At 35.3% G+C, this 26,888-nt stretch overlaps 1 protein-coding gene across 1 annotated transcript in view; it reads right to left on the reverse strand.

Annotated features, from left to right (window-relative positions):
- The window catches only part of LOC150081704 (voltage-dependent anion-selective channel-like), a 180,556-nt gene that overhangs the window by 123,634 nt on the left and 30,034 nt on the right, over window positions 1-26,888 (reverse strand). The window lies entirely within an intron of this gene.

Genomic DNA, 26,888 nt, shown 5'->3' on the forward strand with positions numbered 1-26,888 from the left:
GGTACTTCTACAACACAGTTTCACTCTAACACGATTGATAAATTGCAGCAATCCTCACACAAAACAATACTTCTACAAGGTTTCGCTCTAACAAGGTTTGAGAATTGCTGGAAACCTCGCATAACATGGTATTTTTGAGCTTTTGTGCTGGGGAAAACCCTGTTATTATGTTAGACGTAATTTTCAACATTTTCATTCCTTTTTTTGTGAATCGCTGCTGTTGACTTGCTAGTTGTTATCGCCTTTGTGATATTTTTCTAAAGCACATTTCTGGAGGTTGCTACCATAAAACAATACAAACAATTTGCAGTTTCTGGTTTATTGGTCTTTTCTGTTAGTGTAATCAATTATAAACAGGTAGTAAACTCGATCTTCTTGCATTTGTGATAGTACCGATAGCTGGAATTCTGTGGGTTTTCACGTTATTATGATGATATGTATTTCTCCCTTGCATGAAATATTCAATCAATCATACAAAAAACAAATAAATTTTCAGAAACTCATTACTCCATATCGTATTTGTTGCAACTTGTGCATGCCATGTTCTTTGTTATTAATTGCTTATCATTACTGTTTTAAATTTTAAAACCAAAAAAAAAAAAAAAAGTCAGTGAACAGAAATATCAATTAGTATATACATTATTACAGTACGTATTAATTACGCTATGTATGTAAGCGTAAATTTATTTTTATTTTCCTACCTGGAAAATTCTTCAGATTTTCACATATTATTTAAAGTGGGGGTCCACTGTATTTTGTTGGTAGATCCCTGCATTAGGTTCTGTGCTATTGAGCTTGTTTGAGACCATAAAAAATTGTGACTTCGAAGAGTGCAGTTTGTAACTTTTAAAGAGAGCAGAAGGTACACGAAATCTAGATGCTGCAGAAGAGATATGCTTAGCAGTGATGAGGAGGAATAAAATTAAATGAATGTAGATTATCTCACATATAAGTATCACAGTTTGTAAGGCAAGATATTTGTTCAGTTGTTACTATTTAAGTTATTACTACTATAAAAATTACGTTTCCGATAGTTATAAAAAAATGGCTTATTTTTGTTAGCTGCTGGAACGTAACCCCCCCCCCTTTTGTACTGGTTCTTAGTCCCGTATAACACGGTTTCACATTACATGAGATTTTGTAGGAACAAAACTACCATGTTATACCTGTATAGTAGCTTCTTTTAACTTTTATTCTGATAAAATTCCTTTCCTCCCATTTTTAAATTAATTATACTGGAGAATTCTTAGGCATTTCTCATTTCAAATAACCTCCCTCTCTCACTGAGATACATTTTCCTGCACCTTCATGTGTTTTTATATATAATACATCTTTCCTTAGTTGGGGGAATCGTGTCACATAAGATATTGCTCATTTTGTTTATTTGTTTGAAACCACAGTCTGTATTTGTTACAAATTCTTAGCTTTCTCCCCCTTCCCTTTTAGTCTGTTTTTTTTTTTTTTTTTTTTGTCTGTCTCTGTCCTACACTTTTTTTTTTTTCCCCTGAAGAAAATTATGAGAATACCATAATTTTCCTCTTATTTGTATATGATTTTGTTGACCATTCCCCATGGAAACCCACTGTTAGTAAGGATTTTGAGGTTGTTTAACTTCATCCTTTAATTTTTCCAAATTGCAAAATTTATTATTGCCCTGCATGTTAGCATTTTAAATTAAATTAAATTTGTCTATTGTTCATGTTTTCAAAAAAAATTGTTTTGTGATTTCCCATGCACCCATGTCAAAAAAATATTATCCACATATCTGATCTATATGGAGGGTCTTGTAGTGACCAAAGTAATGGCTCCTCCTTAAAAATATTCTACAAAGATATCCAACAATGAGTGGGTTCCCCATACTGAACCTGTACGTCTGTGTGCAAATTTTACCTTCAAATTTGAAATATCCAGGTTCTAAAGCTAATTGTAATTAATTATCATAGTGTTAGAGAGAGTACTTCATTAATTTGTGAAATTCTAACCTCCCACCCTCTTATTTTTACTATCTCTATTGTTTCTCTCACTGGGACATTCAAAAACATGTATTCTACATGGAGTTTTGTTGATGATATACAGAAACTTTGTTAGCAGAGATAAGGAGGTGTTATCCCTTTGTACAAGGACATGGTTAGGCAGCAATTTGAGTACTGTATACAGGTCTGGAGGCTTCATTTTAGGAAAGATGTAGATCTGCTTGGAACAGGTGCAGAGAAGGACAACTAGACTGGTGAAGAGAACAAAAGGCCACTTTTACCTAGAAAGGCTTCAGTTGTGCAAATTACAGCTTCTGAAGACTAGGCACCTGCAGGGTGATCTGATTGAGGTGTTTGTGGCCTTGAATGGACTGAATAAGTTAAATGTTAATGGCATTCTTCTCCTTGCTGAGACTACACAAGAGGGGACATAATGGCTTAAGTTGCTTCAATATTGATTATAGGACAGATGTGCTGAAGTTTGCCTTCAGCCAGACAGTAGTTGATTGTTGGAACAGACTTCCACCTGTTGTTGTCGAAGTGGATGGCTTAAATAAATTCAAGCGAGAATTAGACAAATTCTTGGTGGGTGTGGATGGGTGAAGTGTGTAGCGATTTTTTAAAATTTTTTTTTACTGATGCTATATAAGCTTGCTTTCTTGCATCAGTCGCCACTACTACACCCGTACTTGCCATGACAGTGTTATTAAATTTCTTTCTCAATAATGTTAATGAAGTCAAATGAATTTTTTAAGTGATTATCTTTGAGTGTGTTCAAAATGGAAACTAACCCCAGGGACTTACATCTGGCGAATATGGACTTGGGACACACAGGGTCCTGAGCTGGATATCATCATTCTTCTCTTTCTTGGCAATTCCTTTCTACTTCTGACTCTTGTTCTCTCTCTCTCTCTCTCTCTCTCTCTCTCTCTCTCTCTCTCTCTCTCTCAGGGTAATGCAAAAAAATTTTTTTTGGCTGGTGCAGCATAAGCCTCAGGCTTCCTCGCACCATATGGCCAATAATAATAATAATAATAATCTGCCTAAATTTGTGCTGGGCTGTATTTATTGCTAATGATGGGCCTAATGAACTTTCTTTGGGAATTTTTATGTTAACAGTGCTTCAATATTAGTAGGTCCGATAAAATTGCATGTTCTTTCATTAATGATCCTGTTGTTTGGTAACTGTTTTGTAGCCTTTGCAACTTTACTTTCTCTACTAACAGTTGGATCTTTCTTAATTTATGATTAATAAAGTTACTAAGCTTGTTGTCAATTTGTCAAATATAATAATTGTTATTTAAAACCAGCACTGTATTGCCTTTATCTGCTTTTATAACAGTGATGTTTCTATTTAATTTCAATTTATTAACAAATTTTGTTTATTAGCAGTTAAGTTTGGCTTATACAATTCAGAATGGTTATAATTTTTAAGTGCTGCACTCATCTCTAATATAACATTAGCTGTGTCTTTAGCCATATCGCACTCACATTGTGTTCACATTAAAGTTTAACTGTAACGCTAAAATATTATTTTCAGAAGCTGCCTATCACTCAAATTAACTATAGAATCAATCACTCACTCACTCTCACTCTCTCTCTCTCTCTCTCTCTATGCACAAGAATAAACTGTTTAGACAGGCTGCCACTCCATAACTGAAAAGAGTTTCTTCTCAAGTGATTAAGATTCAGCAATTTTCTTCTTAATCCTGTCCAGGTATATCCTACATATCTGTAGCCACATCATCACATTTCCTACCTGTGAAATCATTCTTAAAAATTTATGTCCTTCCCAATATTGTTTATGGTAAATTCTAATATCGTTCTTTTTTGCATTATTAACCCAGTAATGACTGTGCTGACATACATAAAATGCGAAAAAAAAAAAAGAAAATTTAAATTGCCATCAAAGTGAGGTAACTGTGGATTTTAATATTTCTGTAGTACAGTTTGACTTTCAAATTGCATCCCTGATTTTGTTAGAATTTGAGAAGTATGTCGATAAAAAAACAAAATCTGAATATTAAGCATTCCACACATGCCTATGCACCAGATCATATAACAATGGGCATAAGCATTTATTGAGAATTCCATGTTTGTAATAAAAATTATTTCTATAGGGATGTAAATGTCTATTAATTTATTTTTGGTTTTGATTTCATATTTTACATGTCACTGTTTCAGTCTGAAGTATGTTAATTGGATTTAATTTTCTGGTGGATAATGCAATCCCAATTACACGTGTTTGATCAACTGTTGTTAGTGGACTTCATATTCTCTGCAGCTGATCTTTATTTTTATGCCTTCTTGTGATTTTTGCTGATTTGTTTCTTGCTGATTTTTGTCTTCTTGCCATTTTTTTAGCATGCTAGCCAGGACTGTGCCCAGCCAATTTAGTACCTGAGGCAAGAATGAAAAATTGTGCCCTCCCCTAAAAAAAAAAAAAAAATATATATATATATATATATATATATATATATATATAAAAAAAAAAAAAAATTAATTTAAAAAAATATGACTTATTTAAAATACATTTTTGGTACACGTTTTAAAAAAATAAATGGATGACAAAAAAAATAAAATAAAAACTTATTTTTTTAAAATCGAAAACATTGGCAATTATTTAATCTTTCTTTTGGCACCCCTTTCAGCTTTTAACCTGACGCAAGAGCTTCATTTGTCTCACCCTCGGCGTGGCTCTTGTGCTAGCATTTGCCTAGCACAGCTTTCACGCAAAATACAGATGTCACTAATGGGTTGCTGATGAGACATGAAATTTCCAAATGCATTAGCATTTCAATTCCGCATGAAGCTGTCATTATTGTCCACAATACTAAAAAATAAAATTATTTTGTTACTACCTCATCATACAATATTATCGGTATCATTTGCAGATTCATTATCAACTTTTATTTGCAATATGATACACATACCATATGTACTTGATTGCGGAAATTCAATCAAGTGCAGGAAAGTGGAGACTAGGTACTCGCAGATTCCAACTCTGAAATGCTGTATTTTTAAAAAAATAATTTTTTAAAATATTTCATGAAATTTCCAAATGCATTAGCACTTCAATTCTGCATGAGGCTGTCACTACTGTCCACAATACTAAAAATAAAATAGTAAACTTTTATTATTACATTAACATAAAATATTATCAATTTCATTTGTAGATTTATTATCAATTTCATTTGCAATATTATTCATATATGTGCTTGACTTGCAGAAATTTAGTCAAGTGCAGGAAAGTGGCAGATGCAAATATGCCTAGCTCTAAATTCTTTATTTTTTAAAAAAGATTTACATTTAAAAAAATTAAAACAAAGTTTATAAGCCTTTTAAAATTTTTATTCTTAAAGTTTAATTTAAAACTTTTAAAAAAGTATTTTTGTCATATATATATATATATATATATACACTTAAATGATAATATTCCACAGGATATCCTTTGTGCATTTATATGCTTATGAAGTTATCTACTAGCTATTACAATGGTTTTTATTCTTGGTTTAGTGTTAATTTAAAAAAAATAATTTAAATAATTATATATTATTTTTTCTTACATCTACTATACTGTTAAGATAATAAATACATTAAGTGCCCAATTTTTATTCATTTACTGCTTTTATTACAAACATCTCCATGGTATCCTGGAGGTCTCACATGCACCAACTAGAGATTTAATCTCCTAATGAGTTCAAGTTCTGCACTTTTTAATATGCAATTTGATTTGTTCTTTGACAGGGTTTTCTTCAACATTTGGGAGTGAGTTTTCTGTCTCTACCCGCTTTAAAAAATTCTACTTGAAGATAACCCTTAACATCCTTCTCACCAAGCCTATCTTCTTCTATAAAAGTTCACACTGTTCTGTTCATACATTTTCCTAACTATATAACATTAAAAAAGTATATCCTTCACAGGTTGTTTCCATTAAGAGTTTACTAATTAAGGCACTGCTGCACCATGATTATCATTATTTTTTAAGGGCATCACGTTCCAGAACTTCTGCCAGTAATCATATGCACAATACCCCTATCGTTTATCACCCTGGTTTAAATTTTCACGTACATATAGATTTCTTTACCTTTTCATAATTTTGAATTTTTTACAATAAAAGTGCAGGAGCATTCATACACATATTCTGCTACTGTCAATTTCATTGTATTTCCCTTTTCTGCATGTTCACAATGTTCGGCAATTCTCATTTAAAATAACCTCCTTATCAAGTCAACATACATTTTCCTGCACCCAGTTTTCACGTGAATTCCACAAACAGAACATTCCATAATGCTATGATAATTATATTATTACAACTGGCTTTAAAACCCAGGAATTGCAAATTTAAAGGGAAAATTTACATACAGGTTTTGACTTTGATTTCATATCTTGCATGTCACTATTTCAGTTCAGTCTGAAGTATGTTAGTTGGATTTAATTTTCTGGTGGATAATGCAATTCCAATTGCAAGTGTTTGGTCAACTGTTGTTAGTGGACTACATTCTCCACAGCTGATCTTTATTTTTATGTCTTGTGATTTTTGCTGATTTATATGGGAACCTACTCTCACCACTCATGACTGATATCTTTATGGAAGATTTAAGAGAGAGAGAGAGAGACTAGTTTAATCACTACAGGTCATAAAATATTACCGATCACCCACGTGGATAATTTTTTTTTTGACACAGAAACACAGGAAACCAATTAAAACGATTCTTTTGAGGATATTAACAAAATTAAGCTCAAAATGGAACTTGAAGATGGGGAAAACTGCCATTTCTTGGATGCCTTAGTGGAGATGGGACAAAATTATATCATTATAATAATAATAAGATCCTTTATTAACATAAATTGTATACAATAATAATTCCTTACACAGAAAGCCAGAGGAATCTTACAATTCGTTGTTTATATAAGTGATTTTATTTTATAATAGAAAAAAAAAAAAAAAAAGAAACAAAATAAAATAATAATTAATAGATAAAAACAAAGATGATAATCAAAATGCAAAAATTAAGTAGTAATTACAGCGAAAAAGAAATACAAGTTGAGCAGAACGTGAAATGACATCGGCTAACTAAGATCGGCACTTAAATGTTCTTTACAAACAGCAAGATAGGACAAGATGCCATCGCGATATGCCTTGTCTATAGTCCACAGGTCGATGTTGAGCAAGTTGAGTGTCAAGAGTCACATTAGGGAAGTGTCTCTTGAAATTCTGTAACCGTTGGAGCCTTGAGCACAAGGAGGGGGTACTACGGAGATGTCTGCCTGGCAAACACCAACCAACTGTGTTCGTGATCCTGCTTAGCTGAGCACAGATGAAGGAATGACTATTTTTAGCACATGGGCTCTGTGAACCATGGGCATATATTGCAGGTTGCAGCAGAGAGTAGATCTGGTGCGACCACAAGTTGGCCCACTTCAGCACCCAGAATTCGAGGCCCCACAGTTTCCTGAGGCTAGTGGGTGGTGCCGCCAACCAAACTTCCACGGCATAGGAGAGCACACTATAGAAGTAAGTTGTAAGGTATTTCTTGATTATTTGCTTATTGTGCGTTTTGCACAGATCAATTTTCATTCCCCAGAACGCTCTCAGGGTAGGCGCCTCTGTAGCCAGGTGGGAAGAAGCAGCAGTGCGTAGCACACGCTTCTTGATTAAACCGGGGTTCGAGCCCGTCATCACCAAATACGGAGGATGCGGAAAAGTCAGGGAATGGCCACCGCATATCCCAGAGCAATATGGCCTTAGTTGCTAATGCTCCTGAAAAAAAACAAAAAAAAATCAAAAAAAAAAAAAAAAAAAGCTCTCAGGGCTTTGGAATACTGAGCTTGGATTTGTTTTTTATAGGTGGTTGGCATCAAGGATTACTCCTCGGAATTTGACACTGTCTGTGGGAGTCAGAACATTTCCTGTCAATTCCGGAAGTAGAGAAGATGCAGTATCAGCAGAAGTCATCTGACTTGGCGTAAAGATGAGATAGTTTGACTTCTCTGGATTGACTGACAGGCCAAAAAATTTGGCATACTTACAGAATGTATTTAGGTAGCTGTTTACAGATTCAGAGGAGGTTTGTCTTTCTTGTGAATCACCAACATGGCGTTTGCATGGCAAGCATACAATATCATCAGCATACGATAGGAAAGCTGGAATCTGATCCATTAGTGGAACGAATATTGCTGCAAATAGCAAGGCTGAGAGAGAACCACCTTGTGGGATCCCTACTACGACACTTTTAGTGACTGTAATGCCATCGCCTTTGAAGTGAAGCATTCTCCTAGATAGCAAATTACTGAGGATCTCAAGCATATTTCCGGATATCCCGTAGAATCTCTCAAGTAAGCAAGAAGGAGTGTTATTTGGACTGAGTCAAAAGCAGATTTCATGTCCAGAAAAATGGTGTGAAGATCTTCGTTGTCATTCCAGGCATAAAGTATTTTCTGTGATAAGGACTGTATTTTCTGTGATAAGGACTGTAGGCACGTTACAGTAGATCTATTAGGCATGGCATAATTGGTATGTTCTGGCCTATGCGCAAAGATTGTGAGTGCTACATCATTATAGATGCACTTCTCGAGGCATTTCAGGAAGGGAGAGGCAATTGATATTGGCTTGAAGTCAGCTGGTCTATTCGCACGAGGCTTCTTCGGAACTGCCACTACTCTGTATGATAACCAGCTTGAAGGCACCTGTGCAACTTTGAGTACTTTGCTATAGAGTTGAGTGAGCTCTTTGCTGATGAAATAAGAAGCAATTTTTAGACTAAAAAGAGGTATTGTGTCAATTCCTATGGCAGACTTGTCAGGTAGTGAATTTATTATTTTTATTAGCTGTTCTTCGGAATTTTTTTTTACTAGCAGGTGAAGAAACGTTAAATGATATGCTTCACACGGTGATCTCGCTTAAAATGCAGCACGTGCTCACACCATTCCTGGACATCTAAAGATAGAGGGGTGCAAGTATGACTTGTGGACCACACACGTTTTCCCCTGGATAGCCGGCCGTTCATGAAATTGTCAATAGCAAATTGTTTACTCTTCTGGAAATCCATCCTTGCTTTGGCAAATTTGGTGTATGACTCTCGTGAAGGCAACTTCTTGTAGGAGGCAAGGGCTGCCTGTTTTTCCCTAAAGGCCTTAGTCAGGAGATCATTCCACCATGGCTTTGAGTGGGGACTAAGGATGCAAGTTTTGGACATTGCAGACCTTGCAATGAATTCCATCCATCTCGAAAGCCAGTAGTTGATGTATTTTGGATTGTACACTCTCCTGACAGTGTTTGTAGTTGGTACTTGTGTACGTTCATTCTTAGGTGCCTGCAGAGATATCATAGCAGCAATCGGAACGTGATCGGATGGGAGGAAGTTCTCAGTTATGGTCAGGGTTTACTTTACTAAACAGTTTGAGAAGATGCGCTGCAGGGTGGCATCGCCATGTGATGGAGGAACATGAATAAGACCAATGCCCGGCCGACCGGGCTAGCCGAGTGGGTAAAGTACCTACCCGGCAACCCAAAGGTCGCAGGTTCGATTCCCGTCTCGGGCTTGGATCAAAGTACTGCAAAAACCTTGGGAGGTGCAATATGGCCACAGAAGCCGATGCGCCAACAACTACCAAATCAATAAAAAAAAAAACCAATGCCCATTTCCGACATGTTCAATGAAAGTGTATCTAGGAGCTTCTTTGTGGCTGGTAGTTGAAGGTTAGTCCCTAAGGATGATGAGTGTTTGCCGATGATTGATTGTGGATGACAGCCATGCTGTCAGATTCCTCAGAAACTGGTGGAGGGAAATAAACGGCACACACAGGGATCGAAAAACCAGCAATTCGGTAGATTCCAAGAAGAGCTTCTATGTCACCTCCTGCATAAGTGGATGCCTTAATCAGGGGGAATGAACTCCTTTGAAAGATTGCTACACCACCACCTCGTCTCTCCCAATTCTATTAGCAGCCAGCATGTGATAGCCAAGATTTGAGGCGAAGGCGGCAATTTCCATTTCATCTCTAAACCAGGTTTCAATCAGAATGACGAAGTCGTACTCTGCACAGGAAAGCAAATCAAGTAGGCCATCTAGTTTGTTTTTGACATTGCTGATATTTTGTAGGAAACATTGAATATTTACTTCGATAGAAGGTTGTACTATGATGAGATTACTCTCGGAATAGTATTTGCTTTTCATATAATGATCTGAAATCTCGTCCCAGGATTGATGTTGCGTTCGATGTGCCCTCTTACTGGATATTCTAACTGGAATGCGACCGGTCAGATTTTCGCTCGTCATCTCCACGTTAGACATCCACAAATTGCACCTGCTCTTGGATATAATTTGGGAGACTCCGCTAGAGAGGACAGGTAGCTATGCTGGCATAGTTATGCATTGTTGTGGAATGGGGTTCAGGCTTGATAAGTTCTTGGCCTTTAGTGTTCCACAGTATGGCATTACCAACAGACCTCTGGGCCAGGTTTGGTTTTTTTTTTTTTTTTTTAGGAGCATTAGCAACTAAGGCCATATTGCTCCGGGATATGCGGTGGTCATTCCCTGACCTTTCCGCATTTTTCGTATTTGGTGGTGACGGGCTCGAACCCCGGTCTAATCAAGAAGGTGTGCTACGCACTACTGCTCCTGCCCACCTGGCTACGGAGGCGCCCCTCTGGGCCAGTATTCGGCATTGAGGTATTGTTGGTAATTAGGCCCATCAATCTGAATCCTGAAGGAAGCATAAGATGGATGCTGAATTATCTAGATGTATATGAAAAAATGTTCTGGACATTAAAAAGAACAGGAAAAAAACAAGGTAGTTCTTATTGCTTGCAATACACGATCAGCTGCACAGAATGTAAAGTTGACTAACATGAGTTGACCAAACACTCGTAATTTTCTGTCAAAATTTTTTATTACAAGTAAAAAAATGAATGGAGAGTCAATGTCAAAGTCTGTTATACTGAAATTTCCATTACATTGAAATCAGTTTTACTGAATTATTATAAATATTTGATAGAGCACTGGGAAAAAATTCATTATACTGGAAATTTTGTTACAACAGTATTTGTTATACCAGCCAAGATTTCACATATATATTTTTTGTTGGTTTCGTACAATAACCAAGGGGAAGAAACAACATTTAAGCATCATGGTTTGGCTAATTTTTCAATAACTATGGCCTAGCTTTTCAGTTCTCTTAATATTACAACAAAATAACAGTTAACCATTTCTTAGAACTGTTTCCTCCTCTGTACCTATTTCCTTTAACAGCAAAAGTGAATGAAACTAATAAAACATGCTCATGTCATCAGTGGGCATGTCACAGGTGCACCTCGAAAATAATGTTGATGCATTAACTGTTAATCGATGATTAAAAATTATCGATTAACAGTTAATTTTTTTCTACCTTCCTAAACGCAGTCAAACTTTTACTGCAATAGTTTCTGAAATGACTTAGAGTTTTCTTGTAGAAATTGGGTATGAGAACCTGTCAGGTGCCATGGCACCATTTTTGAAACTATTTGGATTTTGCTTGAAGAATGGAATCGTACAGGATAAGTGATGATGCTGTGTTTGTTTGATTTTTGATTTGTTTTTTGTTACTTGTGTTTCCTCTCCCACTAGGTTAATAAAAGTCTACCATCCTACCCTAGTTGTTTTTGAAATATTTATCATTGTTTTCAACATAAAGATAACAACACAGAATCTAGCATTCTTTCACTACTCTGCAGGAAGCAACAAAATGTAATTTCATATAAGCCTGAAAATGGAAGTAACTAATAGATCTGAATATGCAAAATATATTTTTTTTAATTTGTAATAATATTTATGTATATAAAAAAGAGAAATGTGTGCATGTGCAGTTTGAAATTTCATGCATTTAATTAATGGTCTTTTAAATTGGAAAATGGAAGAGCCAAGACTGATGCTTCTATTTTGTCTAATAATTTTTTAGTAAAATTATTTTTACTTCATTTTTTTTTTTTTTTAAATCAGGAGTAAAACATGCTGCTTATTTAAAAATTTTTAAAAGTTACATACAATAAGCATTGCATTGTATGTCACTTTAAGAAAAGTTGATATATTGGCACTGTTCAAGCAGAATAAAAAAAAATAAAAACATGAAAAACAATTTTCAAAAATTAAAAAGAAAATGGGCACTCACTGTTTAGTTCCCCTGTTTTTGATACAAATAAGATGCTACCACTGCCAGGTTAAAATTGTTGTCGTTATAATTAGCTACTAACTTTTTTTATTTCTCCTGCTCTCCGTTCATACCCTGCTCTGTGGAGCATTATTTTCTTCTCCACAGACAGCCATGATGTGGAGAAGAAAGATTGATTGTGAAATCTTAAGTCAGTCAATGTTTCCTTGGAAATTATCACATCCAAGCAATCTTGTTAGATTCACTGATTTTTTTTCAGACAACAGAAGTATTACTTGCTAAAACATCTTGCAACTAAGAAACAATAATCATGTCTACATCACACATTGGACTATGAATTTTTATTCATTTTGTCCCATGACAGCATCTTTTATTTTGCCTTTAATTTTGTAACAATCTGAAAAGACTGTATATAATGTTGAAGAAGGAATTCTAAACTCTTGTAACTTTACAATTTTCTTAATAGAATCTACCCCCAAATTCCCAACCAAACCATTCCAAAAAGTTGTAGGACACTCCTTTCTTTTCTCCATACAGTATACTATTATGTAGCAATGTTTTAATTATGTCCAAAACAAAAATAAACTGGCTGACTTAAAATTACAGTACAGTATAGTAGAGAATTTAAAGAAACCCAACATAACATCAACAATCCAAATGAACTCAGGAGTTTATTAAAAGTCTGTCAATTGATCAGAGTGAGCAAGTTTGTCTATGCAGCATTATTCCTCTCCCAAAATTTTTCATTACAGGTAAAACAGTTAATGGAGGCCTAATGCCAAAGTTCATAATAGTTAGTTTTCTGTTATAATGAACTGATTATATTGAAATCGATTTTACAGAATTCTTATATTTGATTGAGTACTGAGAAAAAACTTATTATACTGAAAATTTTGTTATAACAGTATTTGTTATACCAAGATTTCTGCTGTATAATATCTGTTACCTGTATGGAAAAAGCTGTATGTCATGTTTGTGGCAGCAATACAGGTAACCCTCTTATAACACGGCAGTTAGGTGCCTTCAAAATATTGTGTAGTGCGAAACCGTGTTATATGGCACTAAGGACCAGTACAAAAGGTAGGGGGATTACATTCCAAAAGCTAACAAAAATACACCATTTTTTTTTATAACTATCAGATACATAATTTTTATTAAAATAGTAATAATTGAACAAACGTCTGACAAACTGTGATACATATATATGTCAGATAATGTATATTCATTTAATTTTCTTCCTCTTCATCGCTGCTAAACAATCAAACAACAACGTTTTCTCTGTTGCAGAATGTTCACCTTCTGAACTTTCTTCTGTGGCATCTAGATTTCATGTATCTTTTGCTCTCTTTAAAAAATCAGTAATCTGGATTTGTTTGGTTTTGCTTGATAAATCTTTGGAAATTTCATGATAAGGAGCTAAACATGTTTGAAGCTCCCTTTTGAACTTTGTTCTCCTTTCAGTTGAAGGATCTGCATTCAAAAAATAAGATTCTAATTGCTCGCCTAAGTTTATGCTTTCCCATATGCTTTTTAGTGTAAAATTTGGAACTTCAGAATTTTCATCTGTGCTATCATCCTCTGAATTGATCTAGTTTACCTCTGATGCCATTTCCACCTAATCCGCTTTGCCAGCCCCTTTTTCTACCAGTAATTCTTGAACATCTTCAGTAATCACATCATCAAAACCTTCTCCTACCGACTTAGCAAGTTGTACTATTGCACCAATTCAGTTTTCTGCCAGTTCGACCATATTCCCTGAATGAACTGGCTCTGGCCATACATTTTTCCAACATTCAGTTAATGTTGACGGTTGGTTTTACTTCTTTGAGTGATAAAGCTATGATTCCGATACAGTCCACAACTGAAAAATGTTTCAGTGCCTCCAACACTTCAATAGATTCGGAATCAATTTTTTCCAAAATCCATTGTAATGATTTTCCGTTTTTATTTACACCTTTCATTACACAAGGAGTAGAGCATCTATAAATTAACATAGGAGTTATCATGCAATCGTCTGATGTGTTACTGCATATGAGTACCATTACACGATCTTTTGATGCCTTTAAACCTGGTACGGTTTTCTCTCTTTTTGAAATATGAAATAAACGATTTTTTGGGCATTTCCACCAAACGCCTGTATCATCAGCATTGAAAACTTGATGTGGTGTGTGTCTGTGCTTTTCAATAATTTTTTGAAATTCCTCTACATGCTTCTTGGCAGCTTCATTATCAGACGATGCACTTTCCCCTTGAATTCTTATTTAACGAGAAGGGGTTTTTAATGCCCTCATCGGTAGGATGGTTGGTAGGATCGCCGTTTTGAGTTCGAGTCCTGTTGATGATGGGAGGAATTTTTATGGGCCTTTTTCACAATGTGGCTGAGTTAGTTAGTCTCAGGCAAGGATAGTGGTTTTTATCCCAGAAACTTGGGTTTTTCGTCCAGCAAACAGAAAATCGACCTCAGAACACATGCAATTTATAGATACACGGACAATATACACGGAGCAACATGGCCATAGTCGCTGATGCTCCTAAAGCCCAATAACAACAACAGCAGTTTTTAATTCACCTTTTCTCCTTTTTTAAGACTATCCAAAATTGGTATCTTTGATTCTAGAGAAATAAAGTTTCTTTTGAGCAGTGCATTTTTACTTTCCTTAGGCATAATTTAGGGCTGGAATTTAATTCACAACAAAGAAATTATTCAAAATGCGGTTCTTGACAAAGTTCAGTAATACATACCTGGAAAACTTTATAAACGATCAAATAAAAACCAAAATAATCTTATAAAAACCTTACAAGTCACAAACTGCATGTTTCAAAGTAACAATTTTTTAAGGTGTCAAACAAGCACAAGTTCAATATCACAGAACCTAACACCGGGATTTCCCAACAAAATAAAATATGAGGATTCACAAAAAAAAAAAAAAAAAGTTGAAAAATTACATCCAACATAACAGTTTTACTCGCACAAAAGCTCAAAAATACTGTGTTATGCAAAGTTTGCCACAATTTTCTAACCATGATAGACCGAAACTGTTATATAATTACCGTGTTGTGCAAGGACTTCCGCAATTTATCAATCATGTTAGAGCGAAACCGTATTGTAGAAGTATCATGTTATATGGGAGGTTGCCTGTATATTATTCCGGTTAGCAAAGTAGTTAAGGATATGAGGCATCCATATATAATATAACCTATATTAGTGGGCTGCATTGGCCCAATGAAGCAAATTGGTAAAGAAATGGACTACTATTTCATTGCAGGTGGCAAAATAATGATACTCTGCATTATGTTTTCCTATCTTTACTCTAGGGACACTACTGTACGTCTAGTGAAACAGCTTGGGATAGCACTCACTTTAAAAATAATTGCATTTATCCACAAATCAGCTATGAATATCATTTTTAATCAAATAACAATGCCAAGAAACAACAAACAGCTATTGTACAAAGGTACTAGGGAAAGTTTTGCAATACAGCTTTGTTTATTTAATTTTTTCAAAGTAATTTCCTCTACATTCAATACACCTCTCCATCCTCCGAAACCAATCTTTAAACCAGTTCTGCCAAGTTTCACTAGGGAGTAAAGCACACTCGTTGTCCCAAGCCCGTAGAAGGTCCTCATCACTGGAAAACCGCCTCCCTTTTAGCTTCATTTTCACATGTGGGAACAGTGCAAAGTCGCAGGGAGCAAAGTCTGGACTGTAGGGAGGGTGCTCGAGAAGTTTCAGTCCTGTCGTGGTCAAATATTCAGTGCGGGCTTTGGCGCGGTGAGCTGCAGCATTATCGTGATGGAGGTACCAGGTGTCCATTCTTGACTTTGGCCGCAGGTTCTTCATAGATCCAATGACTTTAGGCAGGCATTGTTCAGTATACCACTTAGCTGTGACTGTCTTCTGCGTGTCCAAAACGACACGTTCCACAATTCCACTCGATTTGAAAAATACAGCGATCATTTTCTTCTTTACAGATCGGGATTTTCTGACAATTACGGGTGTGTCGTCATCATCAAAGACCCAAACTTTGTTTTGAGCCAAGATTGTCCCTTATCAAACTTTTTTAACATCTCCCGGCACCAAGTCACACGTTGTGTCATCTGCTCTTCAGTCAGTTGATGCGGCACCCAGAGAGAACAAAGTTTCTTCACGTGCAAATGATCTTGCAGAATCGAATGAATTGCTGGTGCATTTAGGCCCAAAGTACCCTCTATCTGTTGGTAGGTCACTCGCCTGTTTTCGTCAAGCATTTTCCTCACAGCAGTAACGTTTTCCTCCGTAACTGACGTTCGTGGCCTTCCCGGCCTCTCAGAATCCTCCAGAGTGAAATTTCCCCTTTGGAATTCTCTATACCACCTGAATATCGTTGTACGATGTGGACAATCATCATCTAGTGCAAGAGTCATTTCTTGTAAGCACTGGTCTATGGTTAAACCACGCACGAAATTATACCGCAAAACTGTCCTTATCTCATTTCGTGACCACGATGCCATCGCAAGCACTTTACACTCTCACTACTAATGAATAACTGAGCCCATCGACTTGGCGCGGCGGCTACTATGCACGTATGAACATGTCTCAACATGCAGCAACAAGCAGCTTCCTGTGATTCATTGTTGCGTCATATTGCAAAACTTTCCTAGTACCCTTTGTACTATATAGAAGAACCGTGCATTGAAGACCCTAGCTTCGAAGAAATTCGAAAAGTTATTAAGTGCTTAAAACTTTACAGCACAGGGAGCTGATGGAATAACTGCAGAGTTGCTCAAGAACGGTGGAGTGACACTATGGGGAAGAATACATAATCTGATACTATAAATCTAAGAGCAACAACAGCTTAATATATTTTTATTCATATTTGAAAAATTACAAAAGAGTTACCTCAATATTTCTTCATAGGGTGACTTCTATGCTCAACTCTCCAGCACCGATTTTAAAAAGATTTAAAATATATAAAAAACTTCTTTAAAATTATTAAATGCGTTCAATAGTCAAAAGCCTTAACCCGATCCATCAAACCCTCCGAGAAATCTCAAGTGACTGAAGACATTAATGTCAGCTATTTAAAAATAGACGCTGATAAAATATATCACGTAATAAACTGCTACATAAAAAACATGATGAAAATAAATTACGAAATAATTTCCAAAACTTTCGTTCCTTAATCGGACCAAGCTTTGACTTCCATCACGTTCACAGGTCAGAATACTAATGTGCGATATGCATGCATACATACAATACGATTATATTAATTAACTGATGCAGCATGGTTTTTATGAGCCATGGTGTCAGAACTGTCTTTCCATGCCATAAATGAGAATCATACTTTCCTGTTCAATGAGGCTAAGGTTTTAAACATACAACACAATTATACAAAATTACTAATTGCAGAAACCTTAGAAATGAGAATACAAAATAACTCAATTAACATATGATGTCCATTTCTTATCTCGGATTCATGGGCTTTTACACGCATGCATATTATCGAGTGATCTCCCATAAATATTATGGGGAACGTGCACATATCACCCATTAGTATTCCAACCTGTGAACATGACAGAAGTCGAAACATTTGGTCCCCTTAAGGAAGGAAAGTTTTGGAAATTATTTCGTAATTTATTTTCGTCATGTTTTGTATGTAGCAGTTTATTACGTGATATATTTTATCAGCAACTATTTTTAAATATCTGACATAATGTCTTCAGTCACTCTAGGTTTCGTGGATGGTTTGATGGCTCTGGGGTCGGACTGGGGCTTTCAACTATGATCCTGGGGCATAGGATCAATTGTGTATTAAGAGTATTAAACACATTTGATAATTTTAAAGAAGTTTTTTATGCATTTTAAATATTTTAAAAATCGGTGCTGGAGAGTTGAGCATAGAAGTCACCCTATGAAGAAATATTGAGGTAACGTTTTTGTAATTTTCATAATCTGATACTATTAATATGGTCTGAGAAAAAAATCCCAGATGAATGGACACTTAGAATCATACAGCCGATTTACAAGAAGGGTGATAAACTGCTTTGCTGAGCGTTACTTACAAGGTTTTGTCGGGAGTTATTTAAAACAGACTAGCAGCATATTCAGAAAAAATCACTGGAAAATATCAGTGTGGTTTCAGACCCAATCGCTCAACTGACCAGATTTTCATCTTGAGGCAGATACAGGAAAAAAGCATTTAAGTACAATATACACTTATTTAACCTACATTTCAAACAAGCTTTTGATTTCCTCAATGGAGGGGAAATGATAAATGATCTCCTTCTCTTAGGCATACCCACAAAGATTGTTAGGCTCATCAAACAACCCTGGCTGGTTCTAAAGCAGTGGTGAGAATTGACGAGTTGACGACTCCCTTTGACATTAACGCTGATGTTAAACAAGGCAATATTTATCAAAGGTATTGATAAAGTTATATCAGGCTTAAGGTCCAAGTTTGCAGATGATACAAAGGTTGTCGGGGTTGTTAATGATGGTACGCTATTGCAACAGGATCTAGAAAAGTTGGGCAGATGCACTGAGAGGTGGCAACTGAAGTTTAACATTGACAAATGCAAACTACAGGTAACCCTCAATTTACGTTGGAGTTAGGTTCCTGGGGGGGGGGGGGGGGCAGGTGCAAATGGAACCCTTTATATAATGGAGTCTACTGGAAATCATAGGGTTAGATTCCGGGCACCAAAAATTTTACCTACTATTTTGCATCGATTGTTTTATTTTATTAGCATTCTTCATAGTTGTAGTAACAGTCGATGGAGGCGTATTCATAGTCCTACACACAAAGGGTGACTCATCAGATTCTATCCTCCGAATATTGCACTAGGATTCAATTACTTTTACCAGACACGGCGTGTCTTTATTCTATTAAATTAAAGACTTTATAACACGATTATAAAAAACTGCACACAGCTATCACTATTATTATTATTTAATTTATTAATAGCACAATTAATAAAAAAAATGTTAGCGTAATAAATTTCCAACACGTGTAAATAGTGTAAACAACAACCAGCTGAATGCTTCACTGCATGGACCTTTACTACCCACATCCACAAGTGGTTACTTTGAGGGTGGGAATCTTTCTCGTCTCTGATATGTCTCTGTCCTAAATCACATGAACTGTGAGTGCACGATACATAGCACAGTATGATGCCGATAAATTTTGCCTGACGATTTTAAACTTTCAATTTATAAAAAAATTGCAAAAATAAATAAATAAAAATGGCACTGTGGTTAGTGATCGGCACAAATCGGACCAGTGCAAAACAAGGGCTACCTGTACTGTATATGGGTAGCACAGAGTTACCAGACACCCCTTTTTCAGCCACTGATCCCACTGTTCCAAGATAACGTAAACGGGACACCAAATGTCCCATTTTTTTAAAAACGCATCTCATATTTCTTTTCTTTCTTCTCCACACAAACGTTGAAGTTTGTGTGTAGCATGTCCGACAAATAGACATGTGAGAATAAATTCTATTATTTTCTGTGGTGTTTTTCAAAGTATTGATGTGTTGGTGATAATGTAAACTCTGTAACATTATTTGAAGGGTCTAGTAATTAATTATAAATTCGATTTGTTGACAGTAGGTTGTGAGATGCTCAAGTGAAAGTGTAGTTTCACAGACACATTTAAACAAAAATTCCCTTTCCTAACTGAAAGTCAATGTTTAATGGTAAAGTTTTACACAATGTTTGTACAGCTGAATTTTCTGTTGAACATGATAGTGATTCAGATATTACACAGCAACACAGCACACTGCTAATTAGAAGCACAAGGAAGCAGTTGCAGCAAAAAGTGCAAGCCGTAAACTAACCTCTTTCATGACAAAACAACAAGATGTAAATGGTGAATGGAAATGTCTTGCTGCACAAGGATTGCTACCTTTCCAAAGTATCAGGTATAACCATTTGTTTAGATCAGTAGATTGAACATCTACCATCATACGAAACTACTCTCAAAAAGATTCTCATGTGCAAGAACAAAATGTGGAAATATAGTTGTGAATGTGCTGGCTCCTTTTGCATTTCGAGAATTGATATGTGACTTACACGAGGCAAAATATGTATCTGTTATGGTAGAGTCATCAGATCACTCAAGCCTGAAGTTGGTCCCAGTTTTGGTGAGGTATTTTATACCTATGAAAGGAATACAAGTGAAATTGTTGGAATTCCAAAATCGTATAGGAAAAATGTCTGAGATATTAGTGGATCACATTCTGCCATATTGGAGAAATATAAATTAACCAACAAGATAATAGCATTTTGTGGTGACAGCTGCAACACCAACTTTGGTGGCATTGCGAGAAAAGGCAATAATGTCTTTCATAAGTTAAGCAAGAACATGAACACCTTAGGAGTAGGCTGAGCTGTACAAATCATGCATAACACTTTGCAAACAAGTGCAGATAGGTTGCCAATTGATGTGGAATCAATTATTAACAAAGTGTTTCAACATTTTCATGTTTTCACTATTAGAGTTGAGGCACTGAAATCCTTCTGCAATTTTGTTGAAGTGGAATACAAGCAACTTTTAGGAAGTGTGAAGAAGAGATGGCTTTCCTTGCTACCTGCAGTGGAAAGAATGATTGAAATGTTTGATGGTCTCAAGTCATATTTTCTATCACAAGAGATTTGAGATTGCTGTAGTCACACCTTTATAAAAGCAAAAGTCCTTTCCCTTCCTTTTCACAGTAGCTAAATTTATTGACTTAGCCTCAAAGGAGTTCTTGTTCATAAAGGAAACAAGTAAGCTTCCATTCCTGTAGCCCATTCAGCACACTTTAAAAAAAAAAAACATTAAAATGTTAAGCTTCTTTTGTAAAAAATTCAGTACAAAAATCATGGTTGGTTATTGTGCAGAGATTTTAAAGTTATTGGTCTGCTACTTCACCAACAATTTTATTACACGAAACAGCCTTGCTTTCTGTGATTCGGATAGTCACGAAAGAAGTGAACATTGGGAAAGGAAAGTGTGATCACCACCACAACATTCTCTAACTCCAGATTCAAAGAATACTAAAGACAAGCCACTAGTAGATAAAAACAAAGTACTGTTGTCTCCTCTGAATCTAAAGCTAGGTTTAATGAACCTAGTTCTTCCAAGCCGTGAATAAAGAAGGAAATTGAAGTGTGTTTGCACTAAACTCCCATTGTATACATATTAAAAAATTAAAGCAGGAATTTTTGTTGGACATAAAATCCACAAGCTACTGCTAGATTCTTCACAGAATCCATGAATGAAACTGAAAGAGATGCTTGGACTGGTTTTAAAAATGTAGTATACAATTTTTTGGGAAACAATATACATCCAGATTTTGAAAAGATTGAAGTGATATGATGGAGTTCAGAAAACTAGGCTGCAACATAAGTGTTAAAGTACACTTCTTGCACTCTCATCTGAACTATTTCCCAGAAAATATAAGTACAGGTGGTCCCTGGTATCTGAGTCCCCACAGTTACGGGGATTGATTTCTGAAACTGATACAAGCAATGAAAATAACGTGGAGGATTTTTGGAAAAGTTTTAATAATATTCTGCACATTATAGAAATGATTGGAGAAGCTTAGAAAGAAATGTAGATTAATGAATAGCTCGCAGAAGCAGTTATATCTTAATGCTGTTCGTGAATATGAAGAATGTAATGTGACCAGGTTACAAAATGAAATTGTAAGTCTTGCAAAAGAAGCAGGATTCCATGAAGTTGTTGAAGGGGATATTGCACAATTGCTTGAATGTTGATATGATGGCTGACTACTAATGGGTACTAAGAAGATGCACAGCCACCAAAACTAGCTGCATCGAGAAACTCTAGAATATAAGAGATCCAGTTTGCAGGCATCTATGCTTGACAGGAGAAAGTTGGGTTTGATATTTCAGTTTTTATGTTTTTTTTTTAATATAAAAATAGCCTATTTGTAAAATATAAAAATAGAAAATAAACCAGAAGCACTCCACCAATATTTGAGAATTTTTAACCAAAAAGAAAACTGGAGATCTTTCTGTGCACTATTTTATGAAATGTTTGTTGTTGTTTGTTATTTGGCTTTTAGGAGCATTGGCAACTAAGGCCATATTGCTCCGGGGATATGTGGTGGTCATTCGCTGACTTTTCTGCATCTTCCATATTTGGTGGTCACGGGCTCGAACCCCGGTCTAATCAAGAAGCGTGTGCTATGCACTGCCGCTCCTGCCCACCTGGCTACGGAGGCACCATTTTACGAAATATTAGCATTGCAAACATCAGATTGTCCTACCAAGGATGATCCAGAAAATACAAAGTAGTAAAAATTACACACCTGTGCTTTTTTAGATAGATCCAAAAAATGTCTCTTCTTCAAAGTGCATTTTGTCCTGATTTTTTAATCAAAAGAATTCATTTTGTCCTGATTTTCATCCCTGAAGATCTAGTCACCCTATCTATGGTCGCCAGACAACTTAATATTATTGTCTGTAAACCTGGAAAAATAAATTTAACCCATGACCTGCAATTCAGTATTAAAATATTGTTTTCAACAGCAGCTGAGTAAATATCTGTTAAAAAAATAAAAAAATTGGCTGACACACCTAGGCCAACCAGGAACCCAAAAATCTGTTTAAATGTTTGAACCACATTTGAAACATTTAGCTAATAACAGGAAAGAAGTGTAAGGTATTAGTAGTGACAAATGAAGCAAGAAAGCAAACCTACAGCATCGCCAAAAAAAACCAAAAAGAAAAAAAAAAAAACCTCCCACATCACCTGACAATCCTCTCCAAAAATATGCCTAATTGTTCCTCGAATTTATTGAAACTACTCACTTGTATAAACTGCATTGTATATAATATACATTAGATAATTTACAGTGGTAATTTATAATATATTAACTGAAATACTGTGACTATAGTGAATACAATTTTATGAAATTTTATTAAAAATAATACAATATAAAACCATAGTAAAATAAAGTAATTATAAAAGTAGAATTATAAAACATGTTCACAATAAAATTAGATAGCAGGGGAGGAGCAGCACAATTGTGAATGTTGATTGCATTGAGATTCTGGGCATCTCACAACTTCTCCCACAGATGTTTGTCAGGAAACTCTATACAACCACTCCCTGACTTATGTAAGGGTTGCATTTTGCAGAAATCTACATGTCGAAATTTCCCTAAATGCTTATGCAGCACTCGCAAATTTCATTGAATTTGATTGAAGTAAAAAAGAAATGTTCAACAAACATGTAAGAATTATTTATTAAATTTTTTTTATCTCATGGCAGGAAAAATTACAAAAAGAGAGAGGAGACAGGCATAACATCAGCAAGTTTTACCTTTTTAGCATTGTTGCCAGAATTAACTCCCCAGCTCATAAGCACGCTGCTGTGGAAGTTGAGGGCTGTGGAGATTTAGAAGGGGTTTTCTCAACACATCACAAAATTTCTCTGCAGCTGCAGAATCAGCACTGGTGACTTCACTGCATACTTTAATGTTATGGAAACCAGCACAATGCTCAAACCTATTAAATCACCCATTGCTTGCCACGAACTTGGCTTGGGGTTCACCGTACTTATCCTTAATATCTTCCTAAACACTTCTTGCTTTTGCTTGAATAGCCATTGGACTTGGAGCACTTGCTTGTGAATCTGATTTTCCATCCATATTATTAATAGCTTTTCCATCTTGGACAAATCACTGTTGATCATTTAACATGCTTTTTTATATGTGTACTGTCCCTTAATATAGTATTCACTGTTGAAGCAGCAAGATCTAATTCTGTGCAATAGATGACAAACTTTGTCCTGCTTCGTACTTATTAATTAATCTTAATTTCTAAATCAATTTTATTTTGTTTCCTAGCACTTGCACTTTCTGTTGAAGATTTCAGTGAAGGCAACACATTCCAGTTATCCGTATTATCGCAAATACAATAAAATCGAGTTTACTACCTGTTTATAATAGATTGCGCTAACAGAAAAGCTGAATAAATCGGAAAGTGCAAATAATTTTTATTGTTTTAGGTAGTGACCTCCAGAAATGTGTTTTAGAAAAATATCGCAAAGGCGTTCAAAATTGATTCTTACAACGGGAACATATGATAATGATGAACGTGTAGTGCAATTTCCATTATAAAAATGACCTTTTAGAGAGATAAATAGTTTAGTTATGTAGTGAAAATTTCAACTTCCAAGGTGTTGGAATGAATTACCCAAAAAAAAAAAAAAAAAACACAATGTGTTATTGGGTTCACATTAAGATATTTTCATGATACTTCCATTTGTTCCTACGGGATGCACAATACGTTTCCACGATGTTTTTTTTTAAGTTTGCACCGGCCAGCAAAAACTTACGTAAAGTTGAATTTCCTTAAGTCAAGTATTATGTAAGGTAGGGAGTGGCTGTATTTGAGAATCATACCCAATATCATCAGTCCCATTCAAGGATTGTGCATTCATCCTGTGTTGAAATAACTGATTATGCAAAAGGATCCACGTTGACCTAGATTCCACAGTATTACTCATTCCAGTCTGAGTTTGTTAACCATAATGTTGGCTGCCTGTGTTCTTTCGTTTTTTTTTTTTTTTCTCTTTCCTTTTCTTCCTTTGCTTCTTGCATGCATGTCACTTCACATGGTTTGTTTCTATATAACTACCACCATCACTTTAAAGTTTCACATATTCAGTGTTTACAGCATTTTATTTAATACACATTTTAGTCTTTTTAGTAATTTTATATTTAATTGAAACGATTTTAATTCAGAATAATTATAGTGATAACTATATAGAGTGCCACCACAATTACTTCCACTAAAATTTTTGGCAATAACTACTTTAAAAGAAATAAAAACAGTTGTTTATAACAAAATTTATTAACTGATATACTAGCAAACAAAATTCAAAAATTACTTGAAATGGCCACCCTAACCATTTCAACTCTAATTGCTGAATTCTTTACATAGTGCTTCTTCAACTTACCATCTTAATCATCTATTGCAGTATATACACTATCCAATGAAATACTGCCATCTACTCTCACTAGTCAGAGTATACTGGCATGTACTTCCAACTAGTGATTATTTCAGTCTGTAAATATTAGGATAATGTCTTTTGCAGCATGTCATGGTCTACAATTATGGTAAAAATGTGTAACCTGGTGGGTTCAGATCAGGGTTCCCTAAAGATCATTCTGAAGACAAGCAAACCTGGACATGGTTAAAAAGCCACACCTGTGATATCTTGGCCTTATCAGCAGCAGCTCAATTCTTGCTGAAAGGATCAGTGGAATATGGTATGGTTAAGAGCAGGACATGAAATGGAAAATGTTATGAAATAAAATGCCTGTCAGGATGACAGAACTGAAGACAGTTAAGCATATACTTGACATTACCAATGCTTGACAAATCAGAAGAGCATCCTGGTTTGTCATATGCATTGGCATATTCCCATCCATTCCAATTCTTAGTTAAAAGCCTTTACAACCTTCTTTGAAATGTTTCCAAGGTACACTTTTGCAAAAGTTATAACTCTTTGTAGATGCACGACCATACTTTAACTCAGACACGACCATACCATCAATGATACAGATTGATTACCATTCTTCACCTTATGCATAATTCCAACAACATATCTCTCTCAAAAAACTTCATTTTTATCATTACATTTATTTCTGTCTTTAAAAATTTGTTAGAGAGGATCATACCATGTTTTTGCACAATACTACAGTAATTATTAGTAAACTCTGGTTGTTATTATTTCTTTAGAATAGAAGTTCATATCTACTTTTCCCCTTTTGGAAGGGCACATCCCTAGAGTTATTTTATTATGTCTTTGAGTAATAACAGCTTTTTTGGTTGTTAACAGCTTTGACCACATTTGGAGTTCTGGATCTGTTTGAACAAACAGATCTATACTCTATTCAGAGAATGGACATTACACAAAAGTAGGTGAACATCTAAGAAAATCATGTTACAATAAAGGCATTTTCTCTAAAATTCGAACATCTTATGGTCTTCAACAAGTGATCAATATTAATTGTGCACTGTTGTTTATATACAGCTATGGCCTTCTTTCCAAGAGTTAATCAAAGAATAGTAGTTATTATCTGATTATCATGTCTGAATAATGCTTAACAGCTGGACCGATTTGAAAAGATATTTTGTGCGTTTATAGCTACTCTTTTTTTTTTTTTTTTTTTTTTTTACCCCACTCCGTATTAATGTATACAATACGTGGCCAACATAATTAGTACTAGTTATTTTGATATGCATCACACAAAGAATATTCTACATATTCCATAAGTTTAATTTTGTTTAGGTAAGTAACAGCACATACATATACGTGTGTGTATATATATATATATATATATATATATATATATATATATGTGCGGGCCAAAAGTAGGTATACAGTACTGATCACGTCATGGTATTTTTATTTTTCATTATTATTTCTTTTTAGTTTACAGGTAATATAAGAAGGATATTTTATTTTTATTTTTCATTATGATTTCTTTCATTTTACAGGTATTGAGAACAATGGCAGGGAGTCTGGGTGAAGAACAAAGAAAGTGGATTCTGAAGCAGTACTGGAAGACTGAAAATGTTGAAAAGGTGCGCAGAGCATGGCAAGAGACATTCGACACTGCTCCACCAACATGTCTGACAATTTATCGTATCAGAGATAAATTTGATGCAATGGGTTCAGTGGTTAATGTACTGAAATCTGGACATTCTCGGACATCTGTGACAGAGGAGAATGAGATGAGAGTCGTCCTGACATTCGTGAA

Source organism: Mastigoproctus giganteus, chromosome 8, assembly GCF_048544385.1.
Source record: "Mastigoproctus giganteus isolate SK-2022 chromosome 8, ASM4854438v1, whole genome shotgun sequence".
In the NCBI taxonomy this organism is placed as follows: domain Eukaryota; kingdom Metazoa; phylum Arthropoda; class Arachnida; order Uropygi; family Thelyphonidae; genus Mastigoproctus; species Mastigoproctus giganteus.